Source organism: Nilaparvata lugens, chromosome 5 (assembly GCF_014356525.2).
Source record: "Nilaparvata lugens isolate BPH chromosome 5, ASM1435652v1, whole genome shotgun sequence".
Classification (NCBI taxonomy): domain Eukaryota; kingdom Metazoa; phylum Arthropoda; class Insecta; order Hemiptera; family Delphacidae; genus Nilaparvata; species Nilaparvata lugens.
This window is the reverse complement of record NC_052508.1, coordinates 30,070,537-30,093,098: the sequence shown is the minus strand read 5'-3', so window position 1 is coordinate 30,093,098 and position 22,562 is coordinate 30,070,537. Positions and strand designations below refer to the sequence as shown.

The window sequence follows — 22,562 nt, the reverse complement described above, 5'->3', positions numbered from 1 at the left end:
TAACACAACATGGAATCTTTAAATGATTATAGCAGTTTAATAGAAAAATTTGTGATTACATCTAAAGTAAAAGTACTCGTAAATTTATTGATAAATAATTAGTTGAACTATTTTAATCTTATTGAAGAGGTTTTATTGTTTACTATATTGAGTTTAGTTGGTTTGATTCCTTGCTGGAATTATATTATTATAATTCATTATCCTTACTCAACCACTTATTAGCTTTAAAATTTTACGAAAACCATCCTTAAAAAATTGATGATAATGCCATGACATTTTAAAAATACGTTAGAATTTATCGCACATTCCATTACATTTAAAATTGTTGATGAATTTTTTAATTGTCATATAATAATATTCCTGTTACCGTATCTATTGAAGCACAATGATTGCTTCTTATACTTTATATGAAACTTGTTTTTGTTGGTAGTATATGATTAGTAGTTGGAATTATGGTAACAATTTTCCCGTTTTCACGTTTTTCAATAATATTACCGCAACAATTATTATCAAATACTGTATGCAATGCAAACAATAGATATTTTTGTGGTTTTTATGTATTATCTAGCCAAAGTTGTGGGGTGAACTGAAAAATTGTGAGTGTTTTTCGCGTTATTTGTTTTTGTGAATTTATTTATTGGGAGAAGAGCTATCTATCACTTGGAAGTATAGTCGTTTAGACATAAAGGACACCTAATTAATATTGGAATAATTTCTGTGAAATGTTTTATCATTGTGGTAAGAAAAAAGTGCTCGCCTTTTTATATTTTAGTATAGTTCATGGAATTATAATTTTGTCGATAATCAAAGATTAAATAAATTTGTTCTTTATAAAATAATTAGACTCCAAAAGTTAATTATTGTCGTGTATGTGGAAGAAATTCAATAAAGCTATATGTCATATTGCAAACCATAGCCTATATTCCATTTTGGAGGACTATTCAGCACAAAAACTGCCTATCGTACAAAGTATGAGAAATGACCTAGGGCTTGAGTTCTTTTCACTGTAGGTACCACATTATATCTTCAATCAATGAACACGATATTCATTTTTATTTATATATTTATGTTTCATGTCATATCCTGCTAGTGGAATAATCTTGTATTTACTCGGAAGTATGTGATCCAATGAATTTGAATATAGTGGACTTCTTCTTTCTCACAATAAATTGAGTTTTCAAACTTCATAGGCCATTTAATGAATGTATTGTTCAAAAACTTCAAAACCTGTGAAATACCACAAATAATATATCGAAATAGCAATATAATTTATCATAATAAACTTTACCGTATAAAATAACATCATTTTCAACAATTTTCCTGGCTCTCATTTTACACTGATCCAGTGTGCCATTATTTTACATGTTTATCTAATGAAAATTATCATTTCGAATTGGCAAGAGTCACCTTGCTCAGTTTCCAGATTTATCAGGATGACATAAATATATATACTCATGCTAATATTGCTTTACTGAAATGCCTAAAAATCAATTATTGCGTGTATTCTACTTTTCAAAATTGTTTGGAAATATAAATATGTTTTAAATACTCTACTGTTTTAGCCTATTGAATGTTTGAAATAAAAAATCACTTCTTGAAGATTGTTAATTATTACAAAATATTTTAATACTTTTTCCTCCTCAGGGGTCAGGTGCTTTTGATACAGGATCCAACCTTGTAATAATTATAAACGTAATGAAATATGAAATTGAGATGAAAAGCTAACAAAAGATTCATAGTAATCGAAACATCAACTTTAAAAAAACTGGTCCGCCATCTTTGATCCGCCATTTTGAATGCAACTTTATTTTTTTCAATAGGAAGGTGGTCATGCGATACATGATCTCAATACGGAATTTCAAGACAAATTGAATGGCGATAACCGCACATCGATATCTCAAACTATTTGGAAGATATTAACATCAATGCCATGCAAATGAAATACATACAAGTGGTATTGATTAAGAATGTGAATATCTTCCAAACGGTCTGAGATATCGATGTGCGGTTTTCGCCATTCATTTTGTCTTGAAATTTCGTATTGAAATCATGTATCGCATAACACCCTCCTGTTTAAAAAAATAAAGATGCATTCACAATTATGGCGGACCAGATTTTTAGTCATAGTATAGTAGTATCTTCTAATTTGAGTAGGATCCCTAATCACACCCACCGTCAAATTACCTTTGTGTATGAGATATTAAACCATTCCCGGACTTTTCACCCACTCTGTATAATTCATCGTGTATATATTGTTCTATTTCCATACAAAGACAGAGAATTAACAAATTTTCACCTCATAATTTTATATTTTGTCTAATAAAAGTTTACGCTCCCGTTTTTCGAGAAAGATGTTTATCATAAACGTTGTAGCTCGTTTCAAGACCTTTAAAATGATTTATATTTATTTATTCACCAAAAATATTTACAATACAATGTATATACAAAATTAAGCGACGGGATACACCCGAAACGGCTTACATAATTAACGAAAAACAGTTCAAGCTTGGGACAGAAATCAAATTACACTATCTCAATTTTAGGATACATTTCTTTTTAAATTCCGGTAAAGAATCTCTATTTATATCACAATTTTCAAACATTTTATCATTAAATAGTTGAAGCATAATTAAAAATGAAGAATTTTGAAAGCAAGTGGTGTTTGGTTTTAAAATATGAAATGTTCTATTAACTCTGAATGCTGTACACCTTGGTACAACAAAAAATAACTTTTCAAGCAAATCCGGACAATCTAATAGATTATTACACAACTTATGTAGTATACATAGCAAAGCAACCTTTCTTCTTAGCTCTAAACTATCAAATTTACAAATTTCTCTCAATAAAATTGATGGATAATCTCTAACACAACTCACACCATTGACTTTATAATAAACATATCTTAAAAAATAGTTTTGAACTTTTTCAATCTTGGATACATATTTTTTAGTTGTAGGAAGCCAAAAATAGTATTACAATATTCAAGTTTACTCCCAATTGAACTGTTATACAATACTTTAATTGCTTCAACACTTTCAAATGACTTGGAGGACATCTTCAAAAAACCAACAATCTTAAAACTACTATTGATAATTTTTTCAATATGATTACGAAAGCTCCATTCACAGTTAAAAATGACTCCTAAATCCTTTTTGATGTTAACATATTCTAATGTTTCCTGACCTGATTTATATGGAAAATAATTTTTGTTTTTACTTCTTGAAATTGACATAATATCACATTTTTTAATATTTAAGAATAATTCATTTTCAATACACCAATTATCTAAATAGTCTAAATCAGTTTGCAAAAGTAAATTATCTTCATAAGATTTAATCTCCTTGAAAATCTTAAAATCATCTGCATATAGTAACACTTCAGATTTGAAGAGGTAAGCGACGTCATTGATGAAAATAGTGAATAACAATGGACCCAATTTTGAACCTTGGGGTACACCTGATTTTGCAATGAATTTTTTTGAAGAAAAAAAAATACATAAGACTCTATTATTTAAATAGGAACTAGAAAACTTGACAGTAACATTTGAACATCCAAAATCATATAACTTAAGTAGAAACTTATCATGTAATAAAGAATCAAACGCATTTTTAAAGTCAGTGTACACTACATCAACAATACCCTTATTATCAAGAGCCTTATTTACAAAATATGAAAAACATAATAAGTTTGATTCTGTAGATCGCTGTGGATAAAAACCATGTTGTTTGAAACTGATATAACATTTAGTATATTCAATTAGCTTCTCATATATAATATTTTCAAAGACTTTAGCTCCACTATTAAGAATGGCTACAGGCCTAAAATTACTAATCTCATTTTCTTTGCCTGATTTAAAAATAGGAGTGATTTTAGCTTCTTTCCAGAGAAGAGGAAAACTGACTAATTCACAAATTAAATATATACAATAATGGCAAACTTAGTTCATTCTTCAATTCTTCAAAGAAATAGGTAGGTATACCATCTGGACCACTACTTCTTTTATTCTTAAAATCTTTGAAAGCGTTAGCTACATCTATCTCACTCACTTCTCCTAAATTGAAACCTACAGTTTGAGACAAAGTATTATTATCTTTGAGTAAATCTTCAATATTATATTTAACATCTTCCTCCATGTACACTTATTTGAATAAATTGACAAAAGCATCTGGAATATTTTTTACCTTCATATTTAACATTACAATATGTCATCTCATTCAAAATTGTTGTTTTAGACTTCAAACATTTTACATACGTCCAGAAAGAATTTACATCTCTAGAAAGTGAATTCTCCACATTTCGAATATAATTAATATATGCTACATTAATTTTAATTTTAAGATCTGCACGAACTTCTTGCAAACTTCTTCTTCTTGCGAACTTCTTCTTCTTGCAAAGCCTTATTATTTCGTGAGAAAACCAAATTGGATATTTCTTTTCAGGGCTTAGTGCTTTCAATGGTATACACAGATTAAACAATTTAAACATAATTTTATAAAAATATCCAACTGCCATATCTAAATCATCTAATTCATATAACTGACTCCAGTCAAATTCATTTCATATTTTTTTAAGTTCTGACATATTAGCTCTTCTAAATACAAAATATTTATTTTTTGAGGCATATTTTCACGCCTAGCAACTATAAAACGGCTCTTTGGTATCTCAACTACAATATTCAATGGAGGATGATACAAATCAACAGCTACTAAAGCATCTAATTCCTGATGAACATCAACTCCTATACTTGATAGAACAAGATCCAACACTCTGCCAGTTGAATTCACTATATTATTAAACGATTGTAAATTTAATAAATTTATGAAATTAGATAATTTTATCAGTAATAACTTCAAATACCAACTTTTATTAAAAACTTGCAGGTAACTCGTGCTCCGCAAGGGTCCAAATAAAAACTTGAGCTACTGAAACCTTGAAGAATTGAAAATAGGCCTATCACCATTCTCGGTGAATTAAGTATTGGAAAAGATCGATTAATGAAACTGCTGGATGGTTACACACAAAACAGTCATTTTGTTTTTAGTCTGGGCGTTTAGAATAAAATACATGAGTGGTTATGGAGCAGCACACACTCTTGTCTACTATCTATTGACGGCTGTTGGATGACGCAATGATTATAACAGCTGATTTTTATTTCTGTGTGTGGCCAGCTCACAAATCTTCTCCCATAAAGGCCATTCCACACAGCACGTGGCGTGCGTGGCTGGACGCACACTAGCTACTTTTCAAAACATCGCTTCCCAGCTAATCAGATGAAGCAATTCACATAGCAGCCACGGCCACGCGGCAACGCTTGCTATACTAGCCACGCGTGGCTACCGTTCGCTCTCTGAGCGATCTTTTCAAACGTGTCCGGCCACGTCTTGGTCCGAGCATGCACAGAACGTATACTAGATGTATACTATCGTATAGAACGTATACTATCATTGTCAGCCGAAAGGTCGCGCATTAAATGATGGAATTTGCCATAGGTCTTCCTTTTTTTATTGATTGGATGTACCCACTGGTCCCATGCTGTCACCGAATACAAAAAAACCAGCTCATTATCATTACTACCGCTGCTGTTGGAGTCATCAAACCAAATTTATCAAATATAAATATGTACATGTATTGTATGCCAAGTGGAAATAAACGAATTGAATTGAAGGTAAGCCACAAGAAAATCCAGATTCACACCACGGGACCATCGGAGTTGACATCTTCCTACATACTGACGGGAAACGTGGCCGGTATAGCATCGCAACAGTCGTGGCGGTGTGAATTGGCATGTGGCTAGCGTGGCCGGCGTGGCGTGCGTCCAGCCACGCACGCCATGTGCTGTGTGGAATGGCCTTAAGGATAACATGTAAACTTTGAAAGATCGTAGGAAAGAGTCCTGAAGTCAGATTATAAATTTGGTAGGCCATAAACCTGGTCCTGAAAATAACGAACACAACTAAAAAATCATCAAATTTGGTGCACACATAAAAAAGTTATTGAACGTCAAAATTTTGAGGCTCGATTTTTATTTATATAGATAATTTTATAATGAACTAGCCGTCAGGCTCGCTTCGCTCGCCATATTCGTCTAGCCAGGGGGCTCCGCCCCCTGGACCCCCGACTGGATCGTCCAAGAATAAGATAAGCAGGCTCGCTTCGCTCGCCTGCATTTTTCATTTGAGCATTTTTATCATATGTTAGGACAATCCAGTCGGGGGTCCAGACAAAACGTCTGGCTAAACGGATATGGCGAGCGAAGCGAGCCTGACGGCTAGTAATATAATATTCCCAGGATTGAAGTAGCAGTGCCCAATCAATTTTTCCGCGATAAATGCATTTAAATCTTCAACTTGGTGCCAACCTAACAATGTCAACTCAACTTAATGCCAACCAGACAAAATTATTAATTTAGTTGCCAGTTAACAACTGTTTCGAAGAGGTACTCTATCTAGATTATAGTTCTATAGTAACATATTATATGGAAATTCCAATTATAATTAAGAGATTGGGAGAAGAAGAATATACATGCTAAATGACGAACTTTAAACCCTTAAAAACAACCCTTCGAGTTAAAATATTGCCAAAAGATTTCTTAGTGCGCCTCTAAAGGGCCAACTGAACATACCTACCAAATTTGAACGTTTTTGGTCCGGTAGAATTTTAGTTCTGCGAGTGAGTGAGTGAGTCAGTCAGTGAATGAGTGAGTGCCATTTCGCTTTTATATATAGATTTACATAATTAAAATGAAATATTTTGTTTATTAATTATTAATTCTACATTGGTAAAAGACGATCTGGCAACAGAGCAAAGCAAGAAATAGATGGCGCCATCCGCTTTGCTGAATGATAGACAAGGATAGCAATACCATTGCTAACCAAACACTGCCCCCTGTGGGTTGAGGGAGCTTTGAATCGATCATCATACTCAAGAATGTGTTGAAATCCATAATTCGCCCACAGTATCCATGCTTGCAGTAGGAGGCGACTAAAATGGACCTCAAGGCAACTCCAGAAGTTGCCTTGCCTTCAAACCCACGGGATCTGCCCCATTAGGGCAGTTTTGGAGGGGCAAAAAGAAAAACCCAAGAGACCAGAGATGGGCGAAACTCCAGGCACAAGACCAAGACCCAAGATCAAGACCCATGTGGGTCAAGAGGCTGAGTCGAGGGTGGCCGGGCGCCGGGCGCCCTAGAGGCAGTTTGGCGTCCCCTCTCTCAGCGGAAGGACCTACAAAAAGACCAGGAGTGGAACTCACGTAGATCACGAGTTTGTGGGTGGAGAGCCCAAAACTCACCACTGCTCAAAGAAGGGCGGCCATTCAGGCAAAACGTCTTGGGAGTGGTGAGGCTTTTGACCCTGCAAAGTTTCGGAGGGGCAAAAAGAAAAAGCCCAAGAGTCCAGTGATGGGTGAAAACCAGGCACAATTGTGGGTTAAGAGGCTCAGTCAAGGGTGGCCGGGCGCCCTAGAGGCAACTTGGCCGCCCCTTCCTCAGCGGAAGGACCTACAAAGAAGGCCAGGAGTGGAACTCACGTAGGCCACGAGGACTAATCAGTCACAAGAGACTGCCAAGCATATAACACTGGATTGCGAAAAGGATTGCAACCAGGTGATGAATGGAATGTTAGTATAAGGAAAAACTCCTGGTTCTTGTAAAGGACATAGGTATTGGTTTGCCTAACTAACATATTACTTGGGAACACAATAAGCTTCGGTTGACGTGTGGGGTTCTTTGAACCTTTGGATCCTTGAATCCGTCCCTTCAAAAACAATAAACAATAATAACCAAACACTGTCATTATAACCTACTGTACCTCACTATAGAACCAACAGTTCTGTTCTTTTCGGGGAAAACTATTATAAAAACAGTTTTTTTCTGCTTTCAATGCCATCCACCTCGGAAGCCCATGATAATAGAGAATTGAATTTGGTCTCAAATTGTGGACCAGGAGTTCACCTTTCACGTGCATTATATTGAATCATGAATAAATAGTTTTGAAATAAATTAGGTAAGTTCAAAGAAGCCGAAGATTTCAAGAAATTCATCCTCTCTCCAGAATTCAAGAGATTTTTCAATAGAACGGAGTGAATTTGAGACTACAGGGCTTTAGAGGATAAAATTTTCTACAATATTCTATACCAATAACTTGTTGTTTTCTTGCACTAATCTCTAGTTAGTGAGTGATAAAATTAACAGAAAAATAATGGAAAAATAAAAAAATCAAAATTTCTTTCTTTTTAATTAGGTGAAACTTTTCGATGGTGAGTCAATTCTCGATGAAATTGAGGAGCTTGAAGAGGATTCATTTTTCTACAGACTGGCACTATTCAATTATTTTATCCTGAATACTTTCAGAATGGGATCTTTTGATGTAAAATTGTGCATTATCAAACATAACCGCAATTTTACAATACTGGCGCTCTTCAATGCCGATTAGTGTATCTCATGCTCATTGAATTTCATGATGAATATTGTTATGAGGAAATTGATATGTCCAAAGCTCCGCTAATTTATGTAGATTCATAACAATATTATCTATATTTATTCCAAATTGTTTTTTTCATATCATATACAGTTCAATAATTATTTTCTTAGTCTATATATATTATGTAAATTCATCTATATTTTTGCTGTATTGTAAGCTATTATATATAAATGTATATATTGTAATCTACATATATAAAGTACTCAATCAATCGATCAATATGCAGATGACCTCCAAATTTATTTAAGCTGTCCCCTAACCAAAATTAATGAAACAGAATATATGATGAATCAAGATATCAATTTTATAGTTGAATGGATAAAGAAAAATGACCTTATAAGCTCAATCCCATCAAAACACAACCCATTATAAAAGGTTATCCTCTTCTTATAAACAATATCGACCTTGAATCGATTCAAAAGATTAGTGTAGATGGTAATGACATTCCTTACTGTAGCTCAGTTAAAAATTTCGGCATTATTATGAATAATACTCTTGACTGGTCAGAACAAGTGAACAAGACATGTAAAAAGTATTATCTGTCATTCACTCACTGAAGAAAATCAACGATATACTCCCTAGAAACCTAGAAACATTAAATTATTATTGGTCTAATCTCTTATCTTCCCACGTTTAATGTATTGTAATTATGTTCTCAACGACATGCAAGACACTCTGAACGATAAACTACGGCGTGGACAAAATTATTGCCTACTTTCGTCTACTCTCTACAACGTCATGAGCATATCACCCCTGCCCACATTGCCAGTCCAACATTAAAACTTTCCGATCAAAGACTTTTTCGAATAGTCAAGCTTGTTAGAGATATTTTAAAATAAGGAAATCCGAGCTATTTTAAAGATGATTTCAAATTTGTTTCTGAAGGTAAGAGGACTGATGCTTCATATACTAGAGCCGGAGAAAGTACTTTACCCAATCATCGAATTACTATTTTCACAAAATCCTTTTCAGTTAGTGCCTGTCGTGCATGGAATGCACGTCTTGTTTCCATCTGGTCCATCGAGATCCTTACTTTGAAAAAAACATCTTTTGGAACATCGTTAGGATTTGACCGCATATCGATTGAAAAATGCCGAAAAATTCAAAGATTTCTTAGCATTGTAGGAATTTGTAGGTAGCTCTAACGCTGCTCCAGTAGGAAGTTTATCTGCGGAACGATCCTGAGTACAGACGTGGGTGGGGGGGAGGAGGATTGGGGGCTTGAAGACACTGTATTTTGGGGCACTGGAAATGGGGGGAAGGCGTTTTTCAAAATTGTAGAGGGGCGCTTGTTCCCTTCGCCTCTCGCTCGATGTGAGAGCCCAAACTATTGATCGGTGTGGCAGGAGAGCAGGATAGGATAGGGTAGGATAGGGTACTCTGTGTGATCCTGCTCTGCTGTGCGTTGCGCCGTGTTTCGCCTGACGCTCCACAGTCCAGAGCCAGTCGGCCTGTTGTGAGCGCCGCTGCTGTTCTCCTTGTTGCTTGCTCCGATCCGTGCCCCCCTTGGCCCATTGCGTTGCGCCCCTTGGCCCACTTATGGCCCTCTTGCCGACTTCGACACACTGCTGAAACCCTTCCTTCTTTGTGCCAACAGGTGACACACCATCACTTTTATTATCATGAATGCTGTCATTGTTCTGTTGTCACACTTCATCCACATGATGTTTCACCAATCCATTCATACAAGCATGCTACGGTACCTTCCACCTCGATCATATCGCCTCAAATCGAAACTTTACTCGCCATCGGCTTAAAAGAATGAATTCATTTCTAGTATACCACATTACATTGTCTCGAAAAAAAATGTTCTAATAGATTCACTGAATAGGTTGTTATAGCCTATTATCAAATAGACGAGATATTTGACTAATGATAAAATAACATGCTGTATCCATTCACTTGTATTCAATCCACATTATATGTCACCTATTTTCATTCCCTTAATATATTCTGACATTCATCTTGATAATTTTTGCAGTGAAAATGCTACTTTTATAGCATTATAGCACTACAAACAATAAATTCATCAATCTCTTTCTTGATTGATTTTTGTTGTTATCGTTCTCCAGAAACCTTATACAGATTTATAGTGATGTTGAGCCAAAAAGGTAGTGAACTGTAAATTTGTGAAACGGGATGGAATGGAATACGTAATACAATGATATTGTTGAATTTCAAGCTCACCTCATAACATGTTGAAGATCACAGCTTATTGCTCGCCATTGCTCATGTTACAATAAAATCTAAGTATGGAATCTAGTCCGAATCGTTGAGGTGTGGCAATGATGCATTTGGTTTTGCTAGACGACGCCACTTTTTGATTAAATTTATTCATAGATTTACAACTTATTCAAACTTTTACATTCCCTGTAATACAGTTGGAAGGGTTCAATTTATTTATGATTTAAATGTTTAGATGTTCCATCTCCAATTAAAAGACAAGGACAGCTTTGTTATCTATAATATAATAAAGGAAAGAATCGACTTATACACGTACGGGATAGGAAATTACGAATGACGCATCATCTCGTCTTAACTACTGAACTGATTAACTTGAAATTATGCATATAGATTCTTCATTTACCGAGGATGGTTATAGGCCTGTTTTTAACCCTTAAGATTTCATCATGTCAAGTTTCCAGTTTGTCAAGTTTTAATTAAATCCTTGTGGAGCACGGGTTACCGGCTAGTAATCAATAAACATAACTTGCTGATGAAGCATCGAGCATTATGCTGCCCATTCAGCAGATTCTTTGAAAGTTGATAATATTGGCAAAATTAAATTTTTGAACGAATTATCGGTAGGTGGAGAATACAGATGAGCATCTTTGGACTTGACGAAGGATTGGACTCTTTCAATATAGTCAGAAATAACTGATCGTAACTGAACTTAACTGATCTATACAATACGAGTATTTTGATCATTCATCACTAGATTTGAGAAACGATTCAGCCGAATACATCGAACTTTAACAAATACTTTGAATGGTACTTCATTAGACGCATGCTAAGAACTTGTTTGAACATTTTCTCTAGAACATTCAAATTTGACAAGAGATCAGATTGGCTGAAGTTTACAAGATGTTCCTAAATTTTTGGTGGAACCGGGAGGAAGATTGATGGAAAGAAAAGGAAAGGAGTATGAAGTGACAGGAAATGAATAGGAGAGGAAATCAAGATTATATTGGGCGAGAAATTCAAGAAATCGAATAGAGTGAGGATGCAGTAATAAACAAGAGAGAAGAGATAGACCAATCACGAACTAGATTCATGATAGAGCTACGCCTACGCACCAACTTCTGTAGAAACGCTCTCCAGTTGTAGAGTAATAAAAAATGTATTCATGAGTTTTGGCTTTAGATGGGAACATTTCTTGAACCTGTTTTATTGAGTGTAGATGACAGTAGCTATTTGACTGAGTAATGCACTAATTTTATTAGATGTTTGTGAAAATGATCTCATGAACAGCAGATACAGCAGCCATAAGAACCTTGACTAAAATTAATCTTAAGTTAGTTCATAAGTAGGGTTACTTTCTATGAGGCTACTTTGTAGTTTCCAGTATGTTTAGTCCATTTATAGAATATAGAATTCATGTACCAACCATGAATTCATCTACCTCTACTAATATCATGAATGCTTATTGAATTACTAATTTGGCCTTACTGAATTGATCAGGATTTTTCCTTGTTCAGTTTTCAATTCAAAAGTACTTAGGCCTACTTTTACTTTGTTGAGAACTGTATTTGGATGTTGAAGTGGTCAAGTTTTGTATGAAAATATTTATTTTTTTATGCTGTACATTGATTTATTTTCCAATTAATTATCAATTTTATTCAAAAATTCTTACCAAAATATGTTCTATTCATATTCTGATATAATACGCTCATCAGCTCATCTATATAATGGGAGAGAGTAGGGTTGTGTTTGTTCGCATCAAAACATGTCAACTTGTGGATTGCATACCGGAGAAACGGGAATGATTTAGATCTCCAAATTTTGCACATATATTCAAAAAATATCAATCTCGTGCACCTGGAAGCCCAAATTTTAATTTTCCTACTAGATTTTTCAAAATTAATGTTCAAATTTCATTAATGGTACATACGATTTCATAAAAAATAACAAAATCATATTTGAAATATGATCGAAGTTAAAAAAGGAACATTAGCTGTTCTATTATTGCTTTCTACCTGATACCTCTTAACCTCAATAATATTTTTTTGATAATAATTGATAAATATTTTCATTATATTAGATATTTTTATTATAGCCTAAATATAATAATAATATTGTTTTGATATTTAATAAATGTTTTAATTTTCACAAACCTTGTATAATAATATGGTGAATGTGAAACAGCTGCATCAAAGAAATTATCTCTTCGTTTTCCTGATGCAATGTATAGGCCTACACGTGGTATGGATTACTAATTCTTCAGCTAGAACAGTTTTTTGAGACAAAGTGCTAAAAAATAAACGTCTACAGTTTCATCAATGCTGTATCGGCAATATGAAGATTCATGCAGTTAATATGTCTTTGAATAAAGGTGTTGATATTTACATAAATAAATTATCCCCTTCCATTTTTATTAAATTAAAATTTCAAAACTATTCGAGCCCTGATAGAATGACTGACTCACTGTACAGTCAGTCGAAAATTTTAATATTGGAATGAGGGGTATTTTGGCAAGCTGAGCAAAAAAATAAGGTCCTATGCACATTTTCGTTATACCTTCAAATGAAAAATGAGTTTTGTGGGTTGTCAAAACTCCCTCTGAAAGGGAAAATATTCAACTTATTCTATCGTTTAGTAAAATAACAATAATCATCCATCCATCTATCCTCTTCTATACTATAAAAAAGGAAAGAACTGGATTATGCACGTATACACGTGTAAAGTATGAAAAATTATGTTTGACGCATCATCACATCTGAACAACTGGACTGATTAACTTGAAATTTAGCATATAGATTCCTGCTTAACCGAGGATTGTTATAGACCTATTTTCAATACTTTAAGATTTGATTACATCAAGTTTTCAGTTTGTTAAGTTTTCAATTATTTGTCATGCTTCCAGTTGTTGTATGGAAGCAGCTGAATATTTCTCTTAAAAGGGAAATTAGAAGATAGGTATGATTGGGGATTCATTTCAAATGATAAAAACAGGTTTTCCGTCATACCCAAATTTTTTTCGCCATTTTGAATCCAACTTCTTTTTTTTTAATTGAAAGGTAGGCATATGATACATGATTACATTTTATTTATTTATTTATTTATATATTACATGTCATAGGCCATTACAAGAAAAGCATGGACAATTGTCATACAAAAATCATGTCATACATGATTCCGATACAGGATTTCCAGAGAAAAGGTATGGTGAAAACCACACATCGATATCTCAAACATTTCAAAATTTATTCTCATTCATCCCCTTTATTATAGTATAGAACTGGCTCAAACACGTATACACGTGTAAATGATAGTAAAATTATGTTTGACGCATCATCACATCTGAACTACTGGACTGATTTACTTGAAATGTTGCATATAAATTCTTAATAAACCGAGGATTCTTATAGGCCTATTTTCAATTCTTCTAGATTTCATTACGTTAAGTTTTCAGTTTGTCAAGTTTTAAAATAGACCCTTGCGAAGCACGGGTTACCTGCTAGTAATAAATAAAAATGATATTCAAACTAAAAGCAAGTGGACTGAAGCTTTTTTAAACCAGTCTGCGCTCGGCTTTTAGAGCATTTCTGATTGGAAAAGTTCTTCTTGAACTGATATCAAATCGTGTATGGAGCTCGGTCGTAGCTGAGTTACAGATCAATACCAATTTGATTGATTCGGTGTCTGGCCACTTTTACTGCAGCTAATCAAATTGTCTCGGGAAACTGAAGCTTTATCTGATGTAGAATCGATTGGCGGTACAGGCGACATGAGAGAAGCTTTCAAGGTGAACCTTAATGTAACCACTGCGTGTGCGTCGAATACCTGACATCATTTCTTTTCTACCCATTTTCAAAATGGATGTCACCCCTTGCTCCACCGCTCCGCTGTATCATTTCTTTGTCTCCCTGCTTGCAAGTTCGTCCCAGCTACTCGTGAAAACCTGTTGTGTAGTGGAAAAATCAATGTGTTGGAGAGAAGAAACAGGTTGAATTCAAAACTTCTGTCTCACGTTTCTTCTCTCAATGACATTTTTAGAATCTATGAAACGTAAATCCATTATTAGTGACAGCTTTTTAAAGATTTTGCATTCAAATAACTCATTTTGAAGTGTTGACTGAAGGATGAAGATCGTCAAGAGATTAAACTGAATGCAGAATATAATTACACAACATATTGAGTACTATTATCAACTGGATATTTGAATAATATATACGTCTAAATGAGATGAACTGAAAGACTAATGGATAAGGTTTTTGACAGAGAAAATCGGTTGAACAGTTCTAAACTTCAAAATACTTGTTACAATGAAGGGTTGGAAAAATTTACCTGATATGCATCTGAATTCAACGCTCTCGTGAACTCTCTTGAGAACATTAGAACGTTCTAATAGTATATATTTGAAAAAAAATTCTTAGTACAAACTTGCAAGGCATTTAAAGTGAGTGCAAAACTGAGTAAATAATTTGGCGAAGCAGGAGATTTTCAGGAAAATCATAGTAAACGGTCAATATACGAATATAGAATCATGATAATTATATAGTCAGGTCAGGAGAATTATAGTGAATGTATAGAAAGTATGAGAAATAGCTTGAAAGTCACTCTTTTAAAGAATCCTAGATAGAACGGTAAACGCACGAACAGAAAGTCCCATTCTGATAAGACTCAGAACATTGAATGCTACGGTACAACTGACCCAACTCCAAAGTCCCCCTCCGTCAAATCATTTGAATGTTTATCAATAAATTAGTTATATATTTCTGAGCTTTGTTAGTAGATAGCAGTGGTAAATGGGTAATCATATTATTCTAGTAAGAAGATAGATTTAGTGGTTTTCATTTTGTTGAAAATTTGAAAACTTAATTTTGGAAAAAGATGAATTTCACATTTGCTATTTTTTTCCTCCGCCTACTGTCCAGAGTACTTACCGGTACTTTACTCTCTGAAACATAATACTAAAGTTGGGTTTTCGTTACGTAGATGCCGTCGTCGATCACGACAGGGAGAGGATTTCAGATTGGGTATATTTCAATGAAATGAGTGAAAAATGCTTTTTCTCCCTCAGGGGAATTATTGTTCAATTTCAAACTTTCCCCTTAGGGAGAAAAAGCTGTATTTTTCACTCTAGATATACAAATAACTATTTCACTATCATTCCAAATAAATAAGTACCTTCCTATTCAATTATGCAAGATAACCAAGAAGTCAATAGATTGGCAGTTAGAGTCATATTTGATTTATTATTTCATAATAACTCTTATTATTCGCATTTATAATTTTCATTTATTGATTTAGAAAATGTAAATTATAGCCTACTACAAACCCCAAACCCAATTCCCCCTATCAAGCTACAAATGTCTCTCAACTCCTATTATTGATTCACGTTTGAGCTCTATCCCACAACTCAAGCTGGGAATTCTTTTCATAAAAATCTGGATGGCCACAATCTGCCAAGCTTGGAGGCTGATACACCCACACTTTATCTTTAATCTGTGTGAGTGAGTGGGGATACTCCACATTCCAGCCGTACAAAAGCTTTCTCCTGCGGCAACTTAAACAACAGAAAGCCTTTGTGGATTGTGCTGTGTGGCTTACCTCGCCTCATCTAGCCATTCAAGGTCCACCTAAACCTGGCCTCAACTCTCAACACTTGAACACTGCTTGCCAGCCTGGCAGGGGCTGCGTCCTTGCCTGTACGTGTTTGCTTTTGCCGCTAATGTTCGAGGTCGATTTCCAGCTCAGCAGATTTGGCTCCATATCTTCACTCTCCACTGCCTCCCCACTCTGGTGATAGCGCCCACCTCCACACAACCCCTGTCAACGCTTCGCTCCGATCAAACACAGATACTTGATACTAATACACTACACTGGAAAAACATAATTTCTTCGTCTACCAAGCTGTGAGTGTTTCTATATGTTTTTCCTCATCAACGGTGAAGATAGAGATGACGAAAGAAGCATAGTACCACTATAAATATTAAATCTTTCAGCGACTATGCAATGAGAAAATCTTGGTTCACAACTTTTAATCTCTTGATGATATCATGATTTTCCATTTTTGCAACTATTCTGCTACCATTACTAACCTGTGGCTATACAGATTCAGTATACAGAATGATTTCGACTGACCTGAGGTTGATGTAGTCAAGATTGGATACCGTCCAATAAATGGGATTGATGCTTCAAATATAACAAGATTACATTAAATGTGCTAATCGCCAAAGATTTACCGTTTTCACCAGCATATACATGTATATAATTATGATGCCGTCGATTTGAAGCTCTGCAAATGTACAACAAATATACTGTAAAATTATATTTAGAATCTCTTAGGCACGGTTGCACAAAAGCCGGTTAAATTTTAATCGTGATTAATTTCACGAGAGCCAGAGAAGGCTTTTTTGAATAAAATGCTTCTCTGATCGGTTCTCATGGAACTAATCACGATTAAAATTAAACCGGCTTTTGTGCAACCTGCACTTAGTGATGAATCTAAATCATCATGTTAGAGACGTACTACTTGTTCTGGTCACGAGTATTGACCTCAAAACGCGTACAGTTGGTCTACCTGGTAGCAGTAATAGCTATTTAATAATACAAAAGAAATTATAATGATATCTGTTGACATTAATTTTTTCTTGCGCAACTTATCTGGAAACTCATTTTTTGTGTAGTTTTGATTAGTATTTCTAATACTAATGTGATTTTTTTACATTCAAAGAGTACTTCATTGAGCAATTAAACAGTTCATAAGGTTAAACAGTTCACACATAACAATTCTTCAATAATTAAAGATTCTAAAACTTTATCGAGATTAATCCAATCAATCTCACAACAATAAATAAAAACCAATCTTCCTCTTCTTAGTATAAGAATAACATTTAGCGCAAAGAAAAGCATTGTTGAAACAGTTCTGGAAGGAGGGCATCCAGTGACTGGAATTGAACTGATAAATTAATGGCAAGGGTAAGATGACGACGATGATGACGACGATGATGATGATGATGATGGTGACTGTTGAGACTGTTTGTTGTGGCCTGACAGAGTGACAGAAAATTAATGATGACGACTATACACTTCACCTCCATATCTTCATCTTCATCTTCATCAGTACTCGTCTTCTCATAAAAGACTTAAGACTTATGATGAATGTCCTATGCTTCCTGTCAGTTGTTGCCTTTTGATAACAAAACATGCCTGAATTGCTTCAAAGTGTGAATCATAATCATAGAGTGCTCCTTGATAGACCTGATAACTATATATGTTTTCGTCAAACAGAAATTATTGAAAAATTTCCAATATGAAGTGTGTAATAGTGTAATAATAAGAATAGAGTACAAGAGAATCTAGTTGAATTCTGTAATCAACGATAGAATGATGATAATATAATGCATTTTAATTGCATGCTAGAGATTTGAAATCTCAGAGTAGCACCAGATTTGGAATGCATATGAGAATGTAATTATAACCAAAGTTTGCTGGTGATTGCATTTCAATTACTGGTTAGGATCAATATTGTATTGTTGAAATTGAGTTTGAAGCAGAACAAGTGATGCAAAGTTTAAAAATAGTCCAAAGAAATTAAACAGTAGTGTAGCCTGAATTCAACACCTAGTACATGTGGGACTAATCGTAAGTAAATTGTAATTACAAATTCACAATCACCTATATTGTCCTTATAATTTTAAATTCAATCTGTTCTATTCTCATTATCAGTATGTGAAAATTTATGAATTTGAAAACTTGAAGGTTTTAGCTTTATGGAGAGTTTTCAGTGGTTATAGTCAACCTTAAATATTACTCAAAATAAAATATTTCTATTGTGTGATGGTCAACAAGATAGATTAATTCAGAGTTCAGTTTGTACAAGAAAAGCTCTTCTGAGTATTAAATGTCCAGGAGAGAGCAGTCCAGGTAAGATTGATTGAGGGTGTTTGTGTGCTGAAAGCTTCCTCTGTCCCCCTCTCACACCTCCACACCCATACTCGAAGCTGCACTTGGCAAGATACGAGTTTATAGGCCATCAAAGTTTACTTTTTGTCGTGACTCATGAACTGCAAATTGCAGTCGCTCTCGCCAATAGTCTTCGCTAATTTATAGCATTTAATTAGTTCAACAAAATGTCCTTAACTTCTACTAAGCTGGAGAAGCTAGTTAGACAGAGCGATGGTTCTCTATTCTTCCTACAAAATCATCCTGAACAATGATTATTATTATTGCGTGGACCATACTATTTTTGTGAAATATGCTGTGAGTAATACTATTATTATTATGATTGTTTGAAAGGTTATTGGTACGCCGAAGAGTATTCAAATCCAGCATAATTGCATTATTGCAAATCTGGTCTTCAAATAATCTTTAGTCATCTCTAAGTCCATATTTTTTCAATAATTGGATAGTGATTTCAACAATTTCGAGAAACTAATGGGAAAGTATTTATGAAACATCTTTTGCTCATGACTAATGATACATTTCGGATAATTAGTAAATGTAGCGGCAATAATTTTACAATTGGAAAGGTTTCAGTTATTCAAATATTGCATTTATTTTGATAACGATTCTTGATGCATTAGCTAGCACGACTACTGGATGTAGATGAGAGTTGAATCAGCCACTATATTCCAGTCGGAGCAAATTCAGCAACAACATTTGCAAATACGAGTGTGAGTGTGTCCTACTTCGTGTCCTAATAAGTGACCTACTTCAGCTATTTTCATGTACTACATGCAATAAGCAGAACTCCATGATCGGATGGCTATATCTTGGAGATTAATTTGAGAGACAAAACTTGAGTTCTCTCTCTTCTCCTGATCATATACGTGAATGGATAAATTTCCTTACAATTATTCTATGATTATATCGATCTGAAGGCTACTCACGAGTGTGAACGAACTTTGTTTGGGTCTCCTTGATCGAATTAATTAACGTTGCATATGTTTGCTGATTTTTTTTCAGATAATAAATAACCTCCTTTTCATTTGAAGCATGATACTTCGTCTATGATGAAGTAAAGGATGTTATGAGAATCATTAAATTTCTTCATATAATTGAATCACGATCCACAAATTTTGGCAATGTCTGGGTCAACACCAATAAGCTAATAAACCTATCAAGTCTTGCACACACACATCGATTGTTGTTCGTATTGTATTTTGCTGACCTTATAAATTATATTAGATTAAACTGATAATTTAAAACAGATGATGTTTGTCAAGTTCCGTTTAATCTGATAGAATTCTGATAGAAATCTGATAAGGACGGCAAAATACCGTACGAACAACAATCGATGTGTGTGTGCGGGGCTCAACACTCCTCCTTCCTGGTAGAATAATATTGTCAAAAAGCAAGATTTGTCAAGAAGCAAATTCTTCTGTACTAAAATATTCAACTACTATCAAGTCACCTGTACCAACATTTAAAAAAAGAGTGTCTTTGAAAGACATAGCAATTTTCTTGAAAGGTGATTGAAAACTTGTTATATATTTTTCAATTAACTTGGAAACTGCGTTGAGCCGAATTGCTGAATGAATAAGGATCTTGGTCAGTGACCACTAGTTAGAGTTACAGTGGATACTACAATATTCATAGCTCATCGCTCAGAGATTATGAGTTACAGTGATTCAAGATTGAAGAGCTGTATTAAAGCTTGATGCCTCATCGAATCTATGAATCCTCTAAGTGGTAGAAGTTGTACATTTTAGGATGGAAATGATCAGTCCTTGCTCGCCGAATCATTGCAGTCAAGCTGCACGCGTGACGATCAACATTTCAATCGCTGAGAGCTCATTTCAACTGCCATGAATACCGTAGGCTCTTTCGTCTCTCTGTCCTCACTTTGATTAATCGAGCTGTCAACTTCACCTGACATCAATCTAAAATAACAGTCTCCACTACCAATCTGTCAAAATCAATCGATCAATCAACCACAACCAACACTAATAATATTGCACACGTCTCCAAACCTCGAAAATGGTGGGCTACAGACACCTGCTACTAGAGTAAGGGCCTCAGCCTCCAATGATTGATGCAGAAGAAGGGCGGAAATTTGGGAGAAACAATGTCAGATGACGAGGTAGATTTAGTACCAGTTTTATCTATTAGTCTGTAACTAGCTCACTCCAAGAATTAATGAATCTGTTACTACAAGTCTGTAGATGATGATGAGTCTGTACAGCATAATATGACACTATGATAGTCAATTGGAAGCACTCCCTAAAGAATAACTTTATAAGGACTCAATACTGTTAATACTATTGAGACTGGATTGTCTAGACTAAAATGATTAGATTATGTATTTATCGTCTCATGAATTGGTCTAATAACTATAACATTCCATTTAATCAAATGATAGCCATAAACAAAATAATGTGTGGTCTACAGAATGACCATGAATCAACCAATGATGACGTGATGGGAGTGACACAGCGACGTAGATAACGTAGATAACCTCAGCCAACGTTCAACTCAACTTCCTTCCACCAATAGAATTGAAGCAGTCCAGTCAAGGAAAGGTTATAGAGGGAAAAGTTGAGAAGACAATTTTTGACCCCGTAGTTCTTTTAAGGGTAGTAAGGAGGTAAACATATCAAAAGTTCCCACCCCTACCCGCTGTGCTGAGGGGGTGGGGGTGGTTTAAAGGTACCATTTTTTGGTTTCTCGCATAAAACTCAAAAACTATATATCTTAAGGACTTGACTGTGATATAACAAATTGAAGCTTACATAATTTCCTACAATATTCATCCTACAACTTATCACTTTCCTTGCCCTATTACCATAGGTAAGGAAAGTGTTGCTTTCCGAAAAAAATTAAGGTACCCCAATTCTTAATTCAATTGAAGTAGTCCAGTCAAGGAAAGGTTATAGAGGGAAAAGTTGAGAAGACAATTTTTGACCCCGTAGTTCTTTTAAGGGTAGTAAGAAGGTAAATATATCAAAAGTTCCCACCCCTACCCGCTGTGCTGAGGGAGTGGGGGTGGTTTAAAGGTACCATTTTTTGGTTTCACGCATAAAACTCAAAAACTATTATATCTTAAGGACTTGACTGTGATATAACAAATTGAAGCTTACATAATTTCCTACAATATTCATCCTACAACTTATTACTTTCCTTGCCCTATTACCATAGGTAAGGAAAGTATTGCTTTCCGAAAAAAATTAAGGTACCCCAATTTCTTAATTTCTATACGTTTCAAGTTCCCCTGAGTCCAAAAAAGTGGTTTTTGGATATTGGTCTGTATGTGTGTGTGTGTGTGTGTATGAGTGTATGTGCGTCTGTGTACACGATATCTCATCTCCCAATTAACGGAATGACTTGAAATTCGGAACTTGAGGTCCTTACAATATAAGGATCCGACACGAACAATTTCGATCAAATGCAATTCAAGATGGCGGCTAAAATGGAGAAAATGTTGTCAAAAACAGAGTTTTTCGCGGTTTTCTCGAAAACGGCTCCAACGATTTTGATTAAATTTATACCTAGAATAGTCATTGATAAGCTGTATCAACTGCCACAATTCTCATATCTGTAAAAATTTCAGGAGCTCCGCCCCATCTATGCAAAGTTTGATTTTAGATTTTCAATTGTATTGCGCTAGAACTCGTAGAGAATTGACGTATAGTGGAGTAGTAATAGTGTAGTGTAGAAGTAGTGAGTCAGCAGTTTGTTCGCGATTAAAAGTGGAACAAAAATATTGCATCGAGTATCGGTCGTCAACCGCGGTATTTTATGCAAGCAAAGCGACCTGCTTTTCGCGGCGCTAATATAGCCCCGTTCGCGTTTCCGTGTGCGTGTGTTGATTACGAGTGCTGTTTGAAATGTATGGTAGCGAAATCACACTATTTCCGACTTAGTGAAGTTTTCCTGCATCAGAGCAAGAAGAAAAGGAAGCCACTAACGAGAGCA

At 34.8% G+C, this 22,562-nt stretch overlaps 2 protein-coding genes across 3 annotated transcripts in view; one reads left to right on the top strand and one right to left on the bottom strand.

The window, feature by feature from the left end:
* Positions 1-22,562, bottom strand: part of LOC120351318 — a 44,557-nt gene that overhangs the window by 17,397 nt on the left and 4,598 nt on the right. The gene's annotated exons all lie outside the window — the stretch shown is intronic.
* The window catches only part of LOC111055787 (sodium- and chloride-dependent transporter XTRP3), an 88,558-nt gene continuing 75,913 nt past the window's right edge, over positions 9,918-22,562 (top strand). The window contains exon 1 of the mRNA XM_022343070.2: positions 9,918-10,077. The gene's annotated coding sequence lies outside the window, so the exon portion shown is untranslated. The remainder of the gene's footprint in view (positions 10,078-22,562) is intronic.